Source organism: Bos javanicus, chromosome 8, assembly GCF_032452875.1.
Source record: "Bos javanicus breed banteng chromosome 8, ARS-OSU_banteng_1.0, whole genome shotgun sequence".
In the NCBI taxonomy this organism is placed as follows: Eukaryota; Metazoa; Chordata; class Mammalia; order Artiodactyla; family Bovidae; genus Bos; species Bos javanicus.
Genome location: NC_083875.1, coordinates 14,191,174 through 14,210,008, shown reverse-complemented (window position 1 = coordinate 14,210,008; position 18,835 = coordinate 14,191,174). Strand labels below are relative to the sequence as shown.

Sequence of the window (18,835 nt, the reverse complement as noted above, 5' to 3'; positions counted from 1 at the left end):
TCGATGGACGTGAGTCTGAGTGGACTCTGGGAGTTGGTGATGGACAGGGAGGCCTGGTATGCTACAATTCACAAGGTCTCAAAGAGTTGGACATGACTGAGCAACTGAACTGAAAATGACATTCTAATATACAAATGTTATGGATTTCTCAAGGGCTTAGAGTAAGCAGCTCTGGCCAAAGAATGATAGAAGCCTTTTATTTTATAAAATATTTGTAGACTTAGTGTCCTATATATTTTGAAACTATAATATAGTTACTCATGCCTCTGGATTTTAAGAAAATTACACTAAAAAGGATTGATAGTGTAAAACTAATTTAAGTACTCAGGGTTTTATAATTTTGCTTAACTGACTTTGTACTTATGGACTTCCAAAGTGACTCAGTGGTAAAGAATCCACCTGCCAATGCAAGAGATATGGGTTTGATCCCTGGGTTGGGAAGATTCCCTGGAGAAGGAAATGGCAACCCAATCCAGTATTCTTATTGGGAAACCCCATGGAGAGAGGAGCCTAGTGGGCTACATTTCAAATAGCTGAACATGACTTAGTGGCTATTTACTTAGATGTTCTTAAATTGGCATGCCAAGTCATATCTAATGACTTATGTCTAATGACTCATGTCTAATGTCCTTATTTAATTACTCTAAATCAATTATATTTATGCCCCTAAATTCCTGAATTTAAATAATACTTTTAGGTCTTCCTAAATAATGGTATCTAAGCAAAACAGAAACAACCAGATTGAAAGTAGTCTCTTAGTTCCTCAACTAGGAAGACAGCTAATAAAATGTCTGATGAAATGACATTTAATAATTTCACACTATAACTGCAGCAATCCTTCACTGAATCCCTTAAGATTTACTACTATCAAGGTCATGGATTTTCCTTCTTCCCTAAATTAAATACATACAATGTATGACTTTGGAAAAGGAAATGGCAACCTACTCCAGTATTCTTGCCTGGAGAATTCCATGGACAGAGGAGCCTAGTGGGCTACAGTCCATGGGGTTGCAAAGAATCAGACATGACTAAAACGACTTAGCACAACGTATGACTTCTCATGAGATGTACTAGTTTTAAAATTGCAGTTCTGTTATTCAAGGCAGGAGTGCATAATTGTGTTTCTAACAGCATATAGTTTGCAATGCCCTAATATCTCCAATAGAGTCAATTTTTACCTGTTTAGGAAATTGAAGGGAAAGCTGTTATTCGTTAGGAAAAAGTACAATCCATTTATTCATGTATACAAATATGTGAGTTTATTCTATGAATATAGATCCTTCTGAAGCATATGGAATACATATTACACCATATAATAATTTGTTGTTGTTGTTCAGTCGCTCAGTCCTGTCTTAATCTTTGTGACCCCATGGACTGCAGCATGCCAGGCTTCCCTGTCCTTCACTATCTCCTGGAGTTTGCTCAAACTGACATCCATTGAGTCGATGATGCCATCCAACCATCTCATCCTCTGTCACCCCTTTCTCCTCCTGCCCTCAGTCTTTCCCAGTAACAGAGTCTTTTCCAAGGAGTTGGCTCTTCAGATCAGTTGGCCAAAGTATTGGAGCTTCAGCTTCAGCATCAGTCCTTCCAATGAATATTCAGTGTTGTTGTCCTTTAGGAATGGTTGGTTTGATTTCCTTGCTGTCCAAGGGACTCTCAAGAGTCTTCTCCAGTATCACAGTTCAAAAGCATAAACTTTTCCACTCTCAACCTTCTTTATGGTTCAACTCTCACATCCATATATGACTCCTGGAAAAACTATAGCTTTGACTATATGGACCTTTGTTCACAAAGTATGTCTCTGCTTTTTAATACTCTGTCTAGGTTCATCATGGCTGTTCTCCCAAGGAGCTTTGTAATAATAATAATAGCCCTTTAATGAAGGCATTATTCTAATTTAACATGAAAAGAACTGAAGGGAAAATAATATTTAAATTTTGCAATGTTCAACATCACATCAATATTTTGGTATATATTGGTTGCCTATCCTTGTTACCAAATTTATTGCCTAAAAAATACAATTTTAAGTTTGTCCCATTATTGGAAGATACATATTTCATGGGTTTATCCCAAGACTAAAGATTTAAATGCTAATACTATAAATCAATCTTGACAATTCTAGTGACATAATCTAAATTCATAAGACAGAATGAAGACTCTTATGACTGTTTTTCCTGCTTTTAACAAATGACACACAATAAATATCATCTTGTAGGCTTTCCATACATTTTTGTAGGACACGATGCTGGGAATTACTGTACTCAAGTAGCAAATAAGATACATTTCAAGACACACAGAAGTTTATCAGACTTTTGCATTATTGAGTCACTGTATTAACTTGTTTTATAACAGCTTACCTCTGGACTTGCGGTTATTTGAGATAATAAATATCCTTAACATTACCTGGATTCCTTTTACTTGCCAAAGGAAATATGTAATCTAGCTGGTAAATGTTAGTAAAGTAATTTAAAACCATGACCTGTGATTCAAATTACTGGCTTCTTGCCATTGCAAAATCTGAAATATTTACAAACTTACAAATTTAACATTTAAGTCTATTGAAATGAAATGGTTACTGAAAATAGTTTTTTTTTTTTTCTGATTTTTAGTTCATATAGTACAATCAGAGAATATGCAGCATCAGAAAACAGTAAACAAGTAATATCCTCCCCAAGTTCTCTGGACCAGGAATCTGGGAGCAGGTTAACTGGCTGGTTCTGGCTCAGGGTCTGGCTCAGCTACTCATACTGTAGATGGGGTGTGTGTGGACTAGGGCTTGCAGTCATCTGGAGACTTGACTAAACCTGGAGGATCTGATTCAAGGAGGCTCACTCACTGGCAATCAGTGCAGATCAGGGTCATGAGGGGCACAGAGACTAGTCACTGGACCTCTCTACAGAGATGCTTACATGTCTCATGACATAGTACTTGGATTCCCCCAAAGCAGGAGTTGGACCATAAAGAAGGCTGAGCACTGAAGAATTGATGCCTTTGAACTGTGGTATTTGAGAAGACTCTAGAGAGTCCCTTGGACTTCAAGGAGGTCAATTCTAAAGGAAACCTGATCGCTGAGCACTGAAGAAACCCTGAATATTCATTGGAAAGACTGATGCCAAAGCTGAAGCTCTAATACTTATGCCCATCTCATGTGAAGAGCAGACTCATTGGAAAAGACCCTGATGCCAAGAAAGATGAAGGCAGAAGGAGAAGGCAGAGGATGAGATGGTTAGATGGCATCATCAACTCAACAGACATGAGTTTGAGCAAACTCTGGGAGATGGTGAAGGATAGGGAAGACTGTTGTGCTGCAGTCCATGGGGTCACAAAGAGTCAGACAAAACTTAGCAATTGAACAACAACAACAAGGCAAGAAATCTAAAAGAGTGAAGCAAGCATGAAGATGCAGTGCCTTTTACAACCTAATCGAGGAATTTACACATTTCTGTCTTAGGCTATTCACTACAAGCCATCCCCCTGCTGCTGCTGCTAAGTTGCTTCAGTCATATCCAACTCCGTGCGACCCCATAGACGGCAGCCCACCAGGCTCCCCCGTCCCTGGGATTCTCATCCCCCTAGTCCACTTTAAACCTCTGATAAGGGGTATCTAAGTCCTATCTCTCAAAAGGAAAAATAGCAAAAGATCACAAACATACTGTTAAACCACTAAAGGATCTGTATGGCTTTATTTAATCTAGATTTTCTACAAGTCACTTGACTTAGAATTCTAAAGTAAGAATGGTTATAAGAATGGTTATAAGAATTCTCTGTGAGTACTCTTGACACAATAGAATTCTATGTGGCTTAATTTGAATAAATAAATGTGAAAATTTTGTCATGCAAAAGTAAAGAGTTTTAGTATTTCTTAAATATTTAACCAGCTTGACAGCTTGTTTTTAAAGACTTTCTTGAATGATATTTGTAGTATTCACTTGCTTCTAATAATTTCTAACCACTGATTGTGATCTGAATTGGCAACCAAGATTTTTGAATGATACAAATGGACATAACTATAGATTTTGGAGACATTTTCTAAATGCAACTTGGCATATACTGTTAATTTTTTTAGGTTTTAAATGGTTAAGACCTTTATTCTGGAATGTGGTGCTGTTCTAAGGAGGAGTGAAGTAATTTGTTTTTAAGTGAAATTTGTCTGTTTCCTCATTAGCTATTATATTGGCAAAATGGGATATTTTTTAATAAATACGCTCCTTACTAAAAGCCTGAATCACACTCAGAGGAATGGAACCTCAAAGAGTTCCTCAACCCTGACTGTAATAAAGGATTTATAAGCAAAGCTATAAAGGTCTCTCAAAGATTTAACATATCCAGCCTAGTTCCTTTGAGTAGGCAAGTACATAGGAACTTAAACAAATGCCCTAGTCATGAATAATGGGCTTCAGGCAGCTTGAGTACCTCATATATGTCTCTCTAAGGTTTAAATATCAACAAAGTCAGAGTTACTTGAGGTCCAGGATCTTTTAAGATATACTTAATATCTGCCATCATCAGTAAATTGCAAGATAATAACCAGAAAAACAGCAAGAGATAAGATACAGAAACATAAGTATGCTCACACACAGGATGCACTTCTGGGAACACAGAGAAAATAAAACACAGAGCTTCATATTTGTTTTGTAGAGAAAACAGGACATGAGAAAGCCAACTGTTAGAGTTGAACTCTCCTTAGATTGCAGTTGCTTTCTTTATCTACTGTTTTGTTCTATACTCAGATTTCAGCTGTTCTGTATCCCATGTAGCCCCAGCATAAAGAGTTGGACCTCTGGGAAATGACAATTTTCCACAAGAGCAATTTTTATGTCAAAAAGACAACGGAAATATGAGAAGAATGGCTGTTGCTGTTAAAGTGTGTCCTCAGGATTATAAACTACATTATGCAGTCATGAACTTCTGTATTAATGTCATTTAACCTCTGGCAATATTAGTCTAGAGAGGATCTTGTGAAGGATGGTACATTAACTTTTAGAAGTGATGGGCTGTGATATTCCTGCTGTGATGTGGAATGGCATAGGCTGAACTTCAACACAGCCTTCTAAAGGCCTATTTTCTTTCTACAGGGCAAACATAATGTGGGCAGAACTGTGAATTCAGACAGCTCAACCTGTCCTTTGAACAGGAAGACATAATGGTACAATTTTTTAAAGGATTCTATAATATAGCCCACTTTCCTGGTTTCTGACCACTATATTTTTAACTCTTTCATCAATCAATTCATTCTATAAATAGATACTAGGAGGCTGCCATGTATATATTAAGATATTATTTCCCCACAAATTCTAGACACAAATATTTAGCTTTAAATGTAGCTTGTGTAAATTACTGAGATAAATGAAAACATACCTATCTGACTAGATCAAGGGGTAAAAGCAAGCACTCCTCCTGGGGAGAATAAACACCAAGGTGATAGTTGGGGGAAAAGAAGAAGACAATGAATATGGAACGGAACCCAGATCCAAATAAAGCTCTTGCATTCTGGAACACTGACTTGACCTTTGCACTTTGGCAACAAGCAGAGGCTAGAAGGCAGTGGGCAGGCAGACTTGAAGAAAACTGGAAAAGCACTGCAGTAAATGCTTCTGAAAGACAGGGGAAAAGTGACCATTTTTAGATACTCTATACTAGTAAAACACTTCTAAATGCTCCTTGAGATATCCTGGTTATAAACTAACTTTTAAAATCTTCTGCTCTTGCTTTTCCTGCACTTCTGGAATGTTTTATTTCAAAATTGGTTAAAACAAGGAGGCTTAAATTTGCTCCAAAAATAAAACCCTTACTCTTCTATTTTTACCAGTGACTTTTGACCTACATGACATCTCAGTCATCTTATACTTCTAACAAATACCCGCCTTCTTCATCTTTATGTCCTAGAAGCAACTCAAATGCATGTGCCCAAAATTTGTTCAAAATGAATATTTCTAAAACCTATTACATTTTCTGTGAAAGTATGTACCTCTTGATGTAACCCAAACCTGATGAAATGTATCTCCATTTACTGGTTCCATTCACATATTCTAGAAATTTAATAAAACTCTATGCACTACTAAGTATGTTCTAAATATTTCTCTGCATACCCTCTTTTTGCTCCATCCCTTGTGGCTTGGTGCAGACTTTCAGCATTTCACGCTTAAGTGAGCACAAATTTCCAACTGGGCAGTTCGATAAAAGTTGTCCTGCCACATAGCTCATTCCCCAACACGTGATTCACATGATTTCCGTCTGATTCTATAATTTTTGCCCGGAAACTGACTAACTGCCAGTTGTTTTCATGATGTAGTCAACACTTATTAACTTAGCAAAATAAAGATTCTATTTTGATTCTTCCTAGCTGTTTTTGTTGCTTCTTTTAAAGATTCAGTTTTTGTCACTGTGGTTTATGAGCAATCTTACTTATTATATATTAAGCTTTTTGTAGCTTTATCTAGGTATAATTAATATACACAAAACTGCACCTAATCATTATATATAATTTGATTAATTTGGACATATGTTTGTAATACCATCACTATAGACAAATATCCATGGCCTTCCAAAATTTCTTTGGGTCACTTTGGCCCCCTCCACTTCTTTAAATCCTCTTCTGCTACAAACACTCCCTAATGCAACAGCAATAATAATAATCTGAAATACCTACTATTTATTAATTGCCTTCTGTCAGGCACTCTAATAAGTATTTTACCAACATTTCCTACTCAAAAGGAGTTTATAATCTAGTGCATAGAGTTACCCTAATTTCATAGCTGAAACCGAAGTGCATCAATTTAGTGAGGGACTACACAGCAAGCAATTGGAGAACTCAGAATTGAATGTAGGTAATTTAGAGTTCTTAGTTGTAATGTACATCACTGTATGTACACTGCTTTGTGGTTCTTTGAATATCTTTTTTTTTAACAATCATATGATTGTTCATGTGTTCCTCCTGATAAGACATTACTGTAGTTCTACTTACACCAAACATTCACAATTGAATTTAAACACCTTCTCAAAAGAGTGTTTTTTTTATTGCCTGTCTCATTGATACTGAGATCTATGCAGATCTCTATTGCAGTCTCTAGTAATCCTGAGAGCAGGATTCCTTTTCATCTCATATTATACAGTAAATTCTATCTAAATATTTGCTGAGTTGATTTAGCAAATGATTATACAACTTTTACAGAATCATGTTAACTTATTTATATCACATACTTATTAACCATCTCCCTATATGTTCTCCAAAAACCCATTCAGTCCTTTTCCACACAACTAGATAATTCTTACAAAGTGTGAGTCAAATCATATATTTCCAGTTTAATATATATGATACAAAATTGTTACTGCTCATTTATAACAAAGTATGAACTACTTATTTTGTCTTTTGAAAATGACAGCACACAGTCTCTGCCACTTTCTCACCTCCTCACACCTTTCATCACAAGTTGTGAAATACTACAAATAAATTTTATGCTGTTACTGGGCAATTAGGGATGAGAATGACAGGGAATATACAGTTATGGAAAAAAATGCTGTTTGATCTTTTTTAGGCAAAGAATCAATTTAAAAGTGATGTTAACAAGTACTGACACAATAAAATGTACAGGAAGCTCTAGCTCTTAAAGGCTTAAACAAGTATTCAAAATAAACACCATTTGAGAGGAAATATATTCTTCTATTTCTCTGTGTTAAAATGTAATGCTTACAGCTTATGGAGGAATTTAGCCAAAAGTAAGAAATAGTAAAAGAAAAGAAAAGTATGATCCTAAGGAATCGTGTTATAAAGATGACTTTGAAGTCTCTATATTCAAGTCTAAAAACAAAAATTAGAACAATTCTCTTAATAAGAATGATAAGACTATTTTTATTTCAAATCAATTATTATCAAACCAATACAACATTGTAAAGCAATTATCCACCAAAAATAAATTTAAAAAAATTTGAAATAAAAGTAGAAATTTCTATTATCTGGAGACTGGGCTGAATTACCAGAGTGGTTATTCGCAGTAACTAATTAATATTTAGCTAATTAAAATGACTAAAACTGATGTGTAAGTAGCCCAACTTGTGATAATTGTTTCTATGTCTTGAGAGTAGCTGAACACTTCAAAGGACTGACAAAAGTTTCCATTAGTTAGTGTTTGTAAAGTGCTCCCTAGGAGTCAGGGCTCAGACTTTGGTGAGATGAAGTAAAACCTCACCTAGAGATGAACTCTGAAGCAAATAAAAAATAAAACCAAGAATGTATATAACAAAACAGAAACAGACTCACAGATAAAAACTAGTGGTTGCCAGCAGGGAGACAGTAGAGGGAAGGGGCAAAATAAGGGTAAGGGATTAAGAGGTGTAAATACTATGTATAAGATAGATGAGGCACTAAGGCACATATACATATCATACAGCACTGGGAAATATAGCCTTTTTTTTTGTAATAGTTATAAATGGAGTATAATCTATAAAATATTGAATTACTATGTTCTAAAACTGAAACTAACATTATACAACAACTATACTTAAAATAATGCTAATTACTATATTAATATCTTAGACATAACAGTAATCATTGAATTGATAAATTTGTTTTATTTTTTAAGCCAAGTTTTAAAACTTGTTGACCATATATCTATCTTTTGTTCATTTAACAACTCCTATTGCTGCTGCTGCTAAGTCGCCTCAGTCGTGTCCGACTCTGTGCGACCCCATAGACGGCAGCCCACCAGGCCCCGCCGTCCCTGGGGTTCTCCAGGCAAGAACACTGGAGTGGGTTGCCATTTCCTTCTCCAGTGCACGAAAGTGAAAAGGGAAAGTGAAGTCGCTCAGTCATGTCTGACTCTTCTTACCCCTCTATAATTGCATTTGACAGAAATATTTGACAAAAGTTAAGCAATCAAATTTTTTAAAAAATCATCAAAATTGTTAGAAAATCTATTCGTGGATTCCAGTTAGAAGTTTATTTGTAATCTTCTTGACTTATTTCATTAACTTTTCCTATGTCTTCACCTTATTGCCTCCTGCATCTCTGCTTTGCTATGTGTTCTCAACATTTTCATATAAGCCCAGATTTCTTTTATCGTAAGTGTAGAATTTTAACATGAGCCTAAAGGATCCTAGTTTCCCAAATTGTTTCCCTCTCCATTTGCATAACACATGACTGAACAGTGTGTAAATGCAATTTTTATAGAAAACAGTGCTCATTCCTCAATAGATAACTCTCAACAAAGTCAAAACAGACCAAAGTTTCCATTCAAGCTCGTCTCCCCATTCATGCCTACACAGAAACCTATGAATAGATGGCAGGCCATTCATTATGCTCTGAAGACATCATAGCTATTCAGTTTTTTAGGTCTTAATATTTGCCTTCTCCTGCCTTGCAGTAGTCTCCTACTTCACATATCCATATCCTCCATGCACAGCTTTATTCAAATCTAACTCTGACTCATAACTCTGACTCATGTCTTCTTTCTCTGAATTTATAGTACATTTTTCTATGCCAAGTAGTTGGCCTTTAAATAGGCTTTGCTTGCTCTATCTATGTGACTATTTCTTTATAGCGTTTCTTGCATTTTAAAGCACTTATCTTTAAATAAATCTACTTCTAGGAGTTTATCAATCCAGAGTTTACTTATTTGTATTCATTTATTAAAACAAACATCATCAGGAATGTAATATAACTTTTCCAAAATGTCTCTTGAAAATTTAAAGATAAAACAATCTCTTTCCTACTTTCTGAGAGCTCACAGTCTAAGAGTAGAGATAAGAAAAAACAGATAATCACACTGCATTATACTTCCTTGTCACAGAGCAATGCATATATGAGGTAATTAATCACTCTATACAGGGAGTAACAAACAATTATTAGAGTCCTTATTTCCAGGCACTAAGTCATTTTTAGATAAATAACACATTAAATTAATAAACATAGTCCATAAATAATCCAAGAAGGTCTGTTTACAAAACTTAAATTTTAACTATCATCAGTGCTAGTTTAGTTATTCCATTCAATATTCCTATAAGGTAGGAAGGCATTTCTATCTTTTGAGATAAGGAGAATGGGCATATGTATAATTATATAAAATTATTTAACTTTATGGTCATTGAAGTAGTATGTAATAAATCTAGAATTTAAACTCATCATCTTCATTCTAGGATCTGTAGTTTTCCAGTAAATAAACTTGACAAATGATTTTTCTCTCACTGCATTATTAAAAAGTAAGAGTGTGGTTGGATAAGGACCATATTATGCTCATACAAAGTGAACTTAAAATTTCTTGGTCTGTCATTTCATTTTTCAACCAAGAGGCAAAGAATGAAAATATGAATATTAAGAGTGTGGCTGCTTTATTTTTTCCCCTTAGACTTTAACCCGACTATACGGTTCAATCATACAGAGGTTCATTTAGTTTGCTCTGAAAACAGTAGGTGTTATTTGAAGAAATTTAACAGGGAGGTAAAAGGCAAGATTGACTTAAACAATGAGTATTGTCCACTTACAGCATTTTAACTCAAAAGCTTGTATTTGAAGCTAGTACTTAAGACTTTTAAATGCTGAGATTATCAGTTAATTTTCCACACATTTTAGAGAATGTGTGGGTCAGCCAGGGAAATTCCTGTCCAATGGGGCCTTCTTTTCAATAATGCACCATTTGCAGTCTCTCTGAATGAGCCTCAAAATGTTAAAAGTCCTCAGCACTACCGACTGGCACAGCCTAGACAATCAGTACTGTCTAAACGATTCATTATGCTGCTGCTGCGTCACTTTAGTCGTGTCTGACTCTGTGCGACCCCATAGACGGCAGCCCACCAGGCTCCCCCGTCCCTGGGATTCTCCAGGCAAGAACACTGGAGTGGGGTGCCATTTCCTTCTCCAACGCAGGAAAGTGAAAAGTGAAAGTGAAGTCGCTCAGTCGTGTCCGACTCTAGCGACCCCATGGACTGCAGCCTACCAGGCTCCTCCATCCATGGGATTCTCCAGGCAAGAGTACTGGAGTGGGGTGCCATTGCCTTCTCCCAAACGATTCATTATAATCCATCATAAATCTGAAAATGAGTAGAGTGAATTTATTAGTTTCATCCAACAGTGAGACCATAATAGACTTTGTGTCTTTCTCATAATTACCACCATCACATGCATAGTATATATGCTGCTAAGTAACTTCAGTCGTGTCCGACTCTGTGCAACCCCATAGACGGTAGCCCACCAGGCTCCACTGTCCCTGGGATTCTCCAGGCAAGAACACTGGAGTGGGTTGTCATTTCCTTCTCCAATGCATGAAAGTGAAAAGTGGAAGTGAAGTCGCTCAGTCGTGTCTGACTCTTCAAGACCCCATGGACTGCAGCCTACCAGGCTCCTCCGTCCATGGGATTTTCCAGGCAAGAGTACTGGAGTGGGGTGCCATTGCCTTCTCCAATAGTGTATATAGTTACCATTAATAACAGTTACCAATAATGTACTTCAGGCCATGCCACACGTTAAACTGTATTAAGCAATTTATATACACAATCTCAATTTTATTAACTCTGTAAGGTAGTTATCACAGTTTTCTACCCTTTGGCACATAAAGAAACTTAGCCTTAGGTTAGGATATATAATCTAATACTTGGCAGAGCCTAGCTGTGAGCCATAATTGTTGACACTGGCACTGCAACCCTTAACCAGTTCTAGATACTGTTTATAAATACAGCTAGTTGGGAATGTAGGTCTAGAAGATAAAACAGGATGTCAAATAAGAAAAATAACGTCTTTTAAAACTGCAGTCTCAGCTACAGTTTTATTTATTTCATATTATGATATTTATCTAAATTATTCAACAGAAGTAACCATGGTAATCTCTGCTATTTTCATACATACTTTTTCTTAGAGGACTCATATACCAGTTGAGTCTGCCGGAGAACTTTTCCCTGGTTCCTTGATCTTTGGGATTTCTGAATCTCTGGTGAAGAGTCAGCTGTATTTTTATTAGAAATACGGGAAATTGAAGATTTGTTCTTTATCAAATGGGATCAAAAGTTATTGAGAAACATGTCGTGTTTTTATGACTTGCCTTATGAGATTCAACTCGTAGTATCCAGCATGATAAAAGTATATTCATTCTGTATCAACATCTTTGGGGCTATATGCCACACAAATCCAAAACAAATAAGAAGGTAGAGTTTTGAGTTTGTTTTCTTTTTTTTTTCCTATGCGTCATTAACAGACAGAAAACTCTCTTTGAAGAAAAGCATCAAAATACAGTTTCCCTACTGATTATCACTCAAGGTTATAGGTGTATGCCTAGGTTTTTCTCATAATCAACCTCTGGCTCTAAATGGTTTGAAGGAAAATTTGACAACACAGCACACTTCAAGAACTGTGGTATTATTATTGGAGGTTTACAATAAGCAAAGAGCATTGCTAATTTTTATGTATAAATATGAATGTCTAATTTTTCTCAATTGTTCATTCAGGAAAAAATTGATTTCTATCATCCTTGTTCTGTTGCTGTTCTTAGTTGCTCAGTCGTGTCTGAGTCTTTGTGACCCTATGGACTGTAACTCACCAGACTCGTCTGTCCATGCAAATTCTCCAGGCAAGAATACTGGAAGCCATGCCCTCCTGCAGGGGGTCCTCCCAACCCAGGGATCTAACCCAGGTCTCCTGCATTACAGGCAGATTCTTTACCACCTGAGCCACCAGGAAATCAGCCTTATCCCCAAATGTTGTGTAAAATATTACACAACAACATGCTGTTCGCAATGCTTTTTTTTCTTAATGAGAACTTAAAAAGCACTACACATAAATGAAATGTAAATCTGGGAAACTTAGCTTCCTAAATAAATATAATTATATGCATTTTCATAGTTTCATGTTTATAAATTGATTTCATATCTTTTACCTTATTTACTTTTCACAACAGCTTGTCAGCCAGACAAGGCATAAGTCAAAATCATTTTACAGCAATTACGAATGCTCAGAGGAGTGAAGGGACCTCCCTGCCATGCATGAAAACAAATACTAGGATCCAGACTCCAATTTTCTCACCTCTTCATTACTTCAATGCATTTATTCATCTATTTTCCAATACCAGCCTAAAGAACAAGTTCCTTGTATAATGAATATGCAACACTTATTACTTTGGGATATCAAAATGTATGTCTTAAGTCTAGCCATCTCATAATTTTTTGCATAGTTAAGAGTCAAAGCAATATTTTTTAGCTCCTTTCAAACTTGAAAAAGAATGTGCATTAACTATCAGAGTGAGAGGTGTAATTGGCTGATCTGTTCTATGATATGGGCACAAATTAGGCTTTATATATTAAAAACTTAATCTATTTATGCTGTACTCAGTGGGCATAAACAACTATTTTGAAACCTCAGAGATATATAAATGTATAAGTGTATAAATGTATACACTTTACTTAGCTTTTAGAACTTAGTACTTAATAAATCCTTGTCTTATTTTCCATATACTAAGAAAGGAGAACCTCAATATTTTTTAAATATGCTCTGAACTGAATAAATATAAAGTTTAAAAGTTTATATAAGAATTTCAATATAAAGGCATCACAAGATATGCACTTTTGGATGTTGCTTAAACTACAGTTATAAAACACTATACGGAGACACAAAGAACAGACTTGTGGACACAATGAGGGAAGGAAAGGGAGAGATGGACTGAAAAAGTAACATTGAAACATGCACATTACCATATGTAAAACAGTCAGTGCAGGGGAAATAACTGTATATTTTATACAGTATAAAAATATAAATATAATGAAAATGGCACTATGGATATATATATATATATATATTTGAGTATATATCTGTATATGCACATGTTTATGCATATGTATATGTATGAATGTATATATTTGAATATATGTACATATATTTATATACATATGTATATTTATATATAAACATGTGTGTATATATTTGAATATCAGAAAAACAATTTAAAAAGTAACAATCGCCCTTTTACTTTGGGATAGATGCAGCAGTTGTGGCAGAAAACAAGTTTGTATTCTAAAATATTACAAATATCAATGTTTTTGAAAGCTGATGGGGCGACAAAGAGAAAAGGAGCTGTAATTATTTAGAGGACAAAGTTTTCATGATGTGATATATGATTATCAGGTATTTTTTCACCAGGGCAATCTGTAGATTAAGGGAAAATACAAGATACTGACATGCTCTACAAAGAAAGAGGATGACTATCATTGGATAGGAAACCAGTTGTGAATGATAATTTCATGGAGAAGACATACATTGGAGATTTCTACAACATCAAATTTCACCAAAATTTCCCTCAAGAAACATAAATTCTACAGCACTGCAGGATAGAAGCAAAAATACAAAACCCTGAAAAGCAGAGTGGTGTTTTCTCATGCTTTACTGGGCTGTGGAAAAAAGGTTTAGAGCTTGGGATCCATCAATAGGAAGGGACAGAATGAAATAAAATAATCTCTTGACTAAAAAAAAGCTCTGGAAGATCACGCCTTCCAGGAAGGGTGACTCAGAATAATGTTAAAATCTAATAGGGAATACTTTCAGCCAAGCTGGAAATAAATAAGGACTGGATTTCCTTTTCTCCTCAAAAACAACTTTAAAAAAGTGACAAAGTAGAGGAAACAAACATTCTCAGACATTGGACATCAGCCAACCAAGTCAATGGTCCTAGCAGAGATGTAGCAGATGAGGTTAAGTCCTACAATCAACACCACTTACTGAAGAGAGTGATACCAGGACAAAGAACAGGAAGGGGAAAGCCAGGGAGAATCTAGTGCAGCAGCAAAGACTGAGTGAGGATTTCAGGGAGTCCAAGGAGCTAAAATTCTCAGAGTAGACTACTGGAGAAGACAGAACTGCAGAGAAAAACAGAGGGTGGGGAATGGAGTTCCGGATATCAGCAGAAGATGCTGAGTAGTAAGCATACATGTGTGTGAGGAAACTACCCAACATGGTCTTAAACAAAGGAAGAGAGGGACCTATCCCTGAGGCTCTACAGGTTTAAGAATAATGTGAATTCATATCAGCAGAGCAGAAAAACTTAGAATTTACGGCACACTGGGAAGAATACTCAGAAAGAAACTACTTCAATAGTAAAATACTTGACTCGAGGTTGTTCTGAAAATTCTAACATTTACCAGAATTGCCTTGCTAGAGTTGGACATTACTGAGCAACTAAATGAGAACAACACATTTCTTGTTTGGGGAGGTTCTAAGAATAATTCTCTTGTGGGAGTTGGAGGACTCAGGCAAGGGAGTAGCCATTCTGATGCAGACACATGCACTGTTGTTAATCTGCTGACTCACTTCCTTGACCCAGAGTAGCAAGTAGGCCTGTGGTTGCTAACTCTTCTTTCTGGATCTTCATTCAGTTTCTCTGACTCCCAGGCCTTAGTTACATGAAGGGCACTGACTTAGCAGGATACCTTTCTCAATTAGGTCAGAGAAAAGGAAAAGGACATGAGTTTTAGCTAATCATTGTGTTTCCAGTTCATGGGGTTCCAGGCTGCTCCCAAGCTTCTGTCAGACTGTCTACCTTGTAAACATATGAGCTCCAGCATTAGATACAGAAATAGCCTTGTAGAAACTACTTACCCAACCCCTGTAAATGAGTAAGCCAATTCATTCATTTCCTACTTATGTATTCATCCTTCATTCTAATGGTTTTGCTATTTATCTGGCTGGACCCTAAATGACACATACCTGAACAGACTTGTGGAAACAGGGTGGGAGGCAGGAAGGAGAGGGTGGAATGTATGGAGAGAGTAACATGGAAACTTACATTACCATATGTAAAACAGACAGCCAATGGGATTTTGCTATATGACCCAGGGAACTCAAACCAGCACTCTGCAACAACCTAGAGGGGTGGGATGAAGAGGGAGATGGAAGGAAGGTTTAAGAGGAAGGGAATATATGTATATCTATGGCTGATTAATGTCGATGTTTGGCAGGAAGCCATACAATACTGAAAAGCAATTATCACTCAATTTAAATAAATAAATAAATTTAAAAATGAAAAACAAACAAACAAACAAGCTGTTACCAAGAAATTTGACTGCACCAGAGAACAAGCCTCAAGTGTATTTACAGGAATATGGAAGTATCTATCACCCAAAAAGATCAATTGCATAATTTTTGTCATTCAATAAAAAAACCACCAGACACAAGATGAAGGAAAAAACAATCAATAGGAACAGAGCAAGAATAACAGATGACAGAATTAATTGTTAAAGACATTGAAATAGTTACTATTACTAAATACCATATAGACAAGAAGATAGGAAAGATATCGGGAATATTAAGCAGGAATAAGAAAGATATTTTAAAAGACCTAATCAACCTTCTGGGGGTGGAAAATATGTCTAAAATGAGAAATACACTGGATGGGACTAATAGAAGATTGCATACTGCAGGAGAAAAGATTAGTGAGCTTGAAATAAATCAGTAGAAACTATATGCAATGAAACACTGACTCAAACATTTATGATACAGAAATGAAATGTGTGTGAAAGAGAAAGACTGTACACAAATGTTGATAGAACTTCATTTGTAATTGCCCCAAACTGGAAATAGTCCAAATACTTTCAATGGCTGAATGGTTTGCAAACTGTTATATCCATACCATGGACTACTCTGTGTGTGTGTGTGTGTGTGTGTTAGTTGCTTAGTCATGTCCGATTCTTTGCAACCCCATAGACTGTAACCCACCAGGCCCCTCTGTCCATGGGATTCCTCAGGCAAGAACACTGGAGTGGATTGCCAGTTCCTTCTCCAAAAGGAACTATAGAGAGAAAGAAAGTGAAGTTGCTAGCCTACCAGGCTCTTTCATCCATGGAATTTGCCAGGCAAGAGTACTGGAGTGGGTTGTGATTTCCTTCACCACGGACTACACTCAGCACTAAAAATAAGAATCTACTGCTGCATGTAACAACTTGCTGCTGCTAAGTCACTTCAGTCGTGTCTGACTCTGTGCGACCCCATAGACGGCAGCCCACCAGGCTCCCCCATCCCTGGGACTCTCAAGGCAAGAACACTGGAGTGGGTTGCCATTTCCTTCTCCAGCATGTAACAACTTAGATGGACATTAATGGAATTATTCTCAGTGAAAATGAGAAATCTCAAAAAATACATTCTGTATGCTATCATTTATAGAATATTTATGAAATGAAAAATAATTACAAAGATAGAGAATAACAGAGTAGTGGTTGTCAGGGGTTAGAGATTTAGACCAGAGTGAGGAATGAGGTTGTAAAGGAGTGGTCAGTTCTGTATCTTCACTGTACTGGTAGTTACATGAAGCTATGCACTAATATTCAGTATAAATACATACAGACACACACAATACACAAAAGAATAAATACATAATTTACAATCTGAGTAAGCTCTCTTAGTTATACTATGCCAGTGTCTTGGTTATGATACTGGATTATCAATACAGAGTTATGAAAGATAGCAGCACTTGAGGAAGCAGAATGGAGGGATCATTAAATTTCCCTGAATGTTTGTCATTTCCTATCACCCTACAATTATTTCAAAATAAAATTTTAAAAAATGAAATGGAGAAAAAAGAAGTAAATTACTACAGTTGGCCTAGTGCACCCATAGGCCTGAAGACACTGAAGGAGACACTAAAGGAGTAGGGCTGGAAGCATGGGGAAAAGAGGTCTTTGGAAAAATAATCACTGAAAACTTTTCAAACTTCATGAAAGTATAAACCACAGGAAAAGCAATGTCAACCAACCTAAACAATAAATATAAAGAAAAATACTGTGACTTACAATTCTAAACCCAGTCAATAGCTATTTCAGAAATAGGAGAAATAAAGACTTCCTCTGACATATAAAAGTTGATGAATTATTACTATAAGAAATGTTAAAGTCAGTCCTTTAGGCAAAAGGAAAATTATGTCAGTGGGGAAAATATATCTATGCAAAGAAACCTGGAAAGCAAAATAAACTGTAAATATGAGAGTAAATGTAAAGGATTTTTTTTTTACTCTATCAGTTCAGTTCAGTTCAGTTCAGTCACTCAGTCGTGTCCGACTCTTTGCGACCCCATGAATCGAAGCACGCCAGGCCTCCCTGTCCATTACCAACTCCTGGAGTTCACTGAGACTCACGTCCATCGAGTCAGTGATGCCATCCAGCCATCTCATCCTCTGTCGTCCCCTTCTCCTCCTGTCCCCAATCCCTCCCAGCATCAGAGTCTTTTCCAACGAGTCAACTCTTCACATGAGGTGGCCAAAGTACTGGAGTTTCAGCTTTAGCATCAGTCCTTCCAAAGAAAACCCAGGGCTGATTTTACATATTTATAAATACACTCTCTATATAAACACACACACTCACAGACACACACACACATATATAGATAGATAGATAGATAGATATTATTCAGCCTTGAAAAAAAAGGATATCTTGACATTTACAGTAACATGAACATGGATGGAATTTGAAGTCACTATGCTAACTGAAGCAAGTCAGACGGAGTGAGAAATATGGCATGGTGACACGTATATGTGGAATCTTTGGGGGGAAAAAGCCAAGTCATATAAACAGAGTAGAATAATGCTAGGGGCTGTAGTGTGGTTAGGGAGAGGTTGGTAACAAAGTATAAACTTTCAGTAATAAGAATGCTAACTTCTGAGGATCTACTGTGTAATATCTCTATGACAGTTGACACACTGCATTGTGTAACTAAAATCGCGAAGAGAATAGTACTTCAGTGTTTTCAAACACACAAGAAGCTAAATATGTGAGGTGATGAATGTGTTAATTAACTATTTAAGGGAAAGCTATTCACAATGTGTACATATATTAATTCATCATGATGCACATTGTAAATGTCTTCCAATATTATTTG

The 18,835-nt window shown here is 36.2% G+C and overlaps 1 long non-coding RNA gene across 1 annotated transcript in view; it reads right to left on the bottom strand.

The window, feature by feature from the left end:
- The window catches only part of LOC133253375 (uncharacterized), a 48,242-nt gene extending 42,773 nt beyond the window's left edge, over positions 1 to 5,469 (bottom strand). Inside the window, exon 1 of the long non-coding RNA XR_009738291.1 lies at positions 5,362 to 5,469. This is a non-coding gene — a long non-coding RNA (uncharacterized LOC133253375). The remainder of the gene's footprint in view (positions 1 to 5,361) is intronic.
- Positions 5,470 to 18,835: the final 13,366 nt, after the last annotated feature.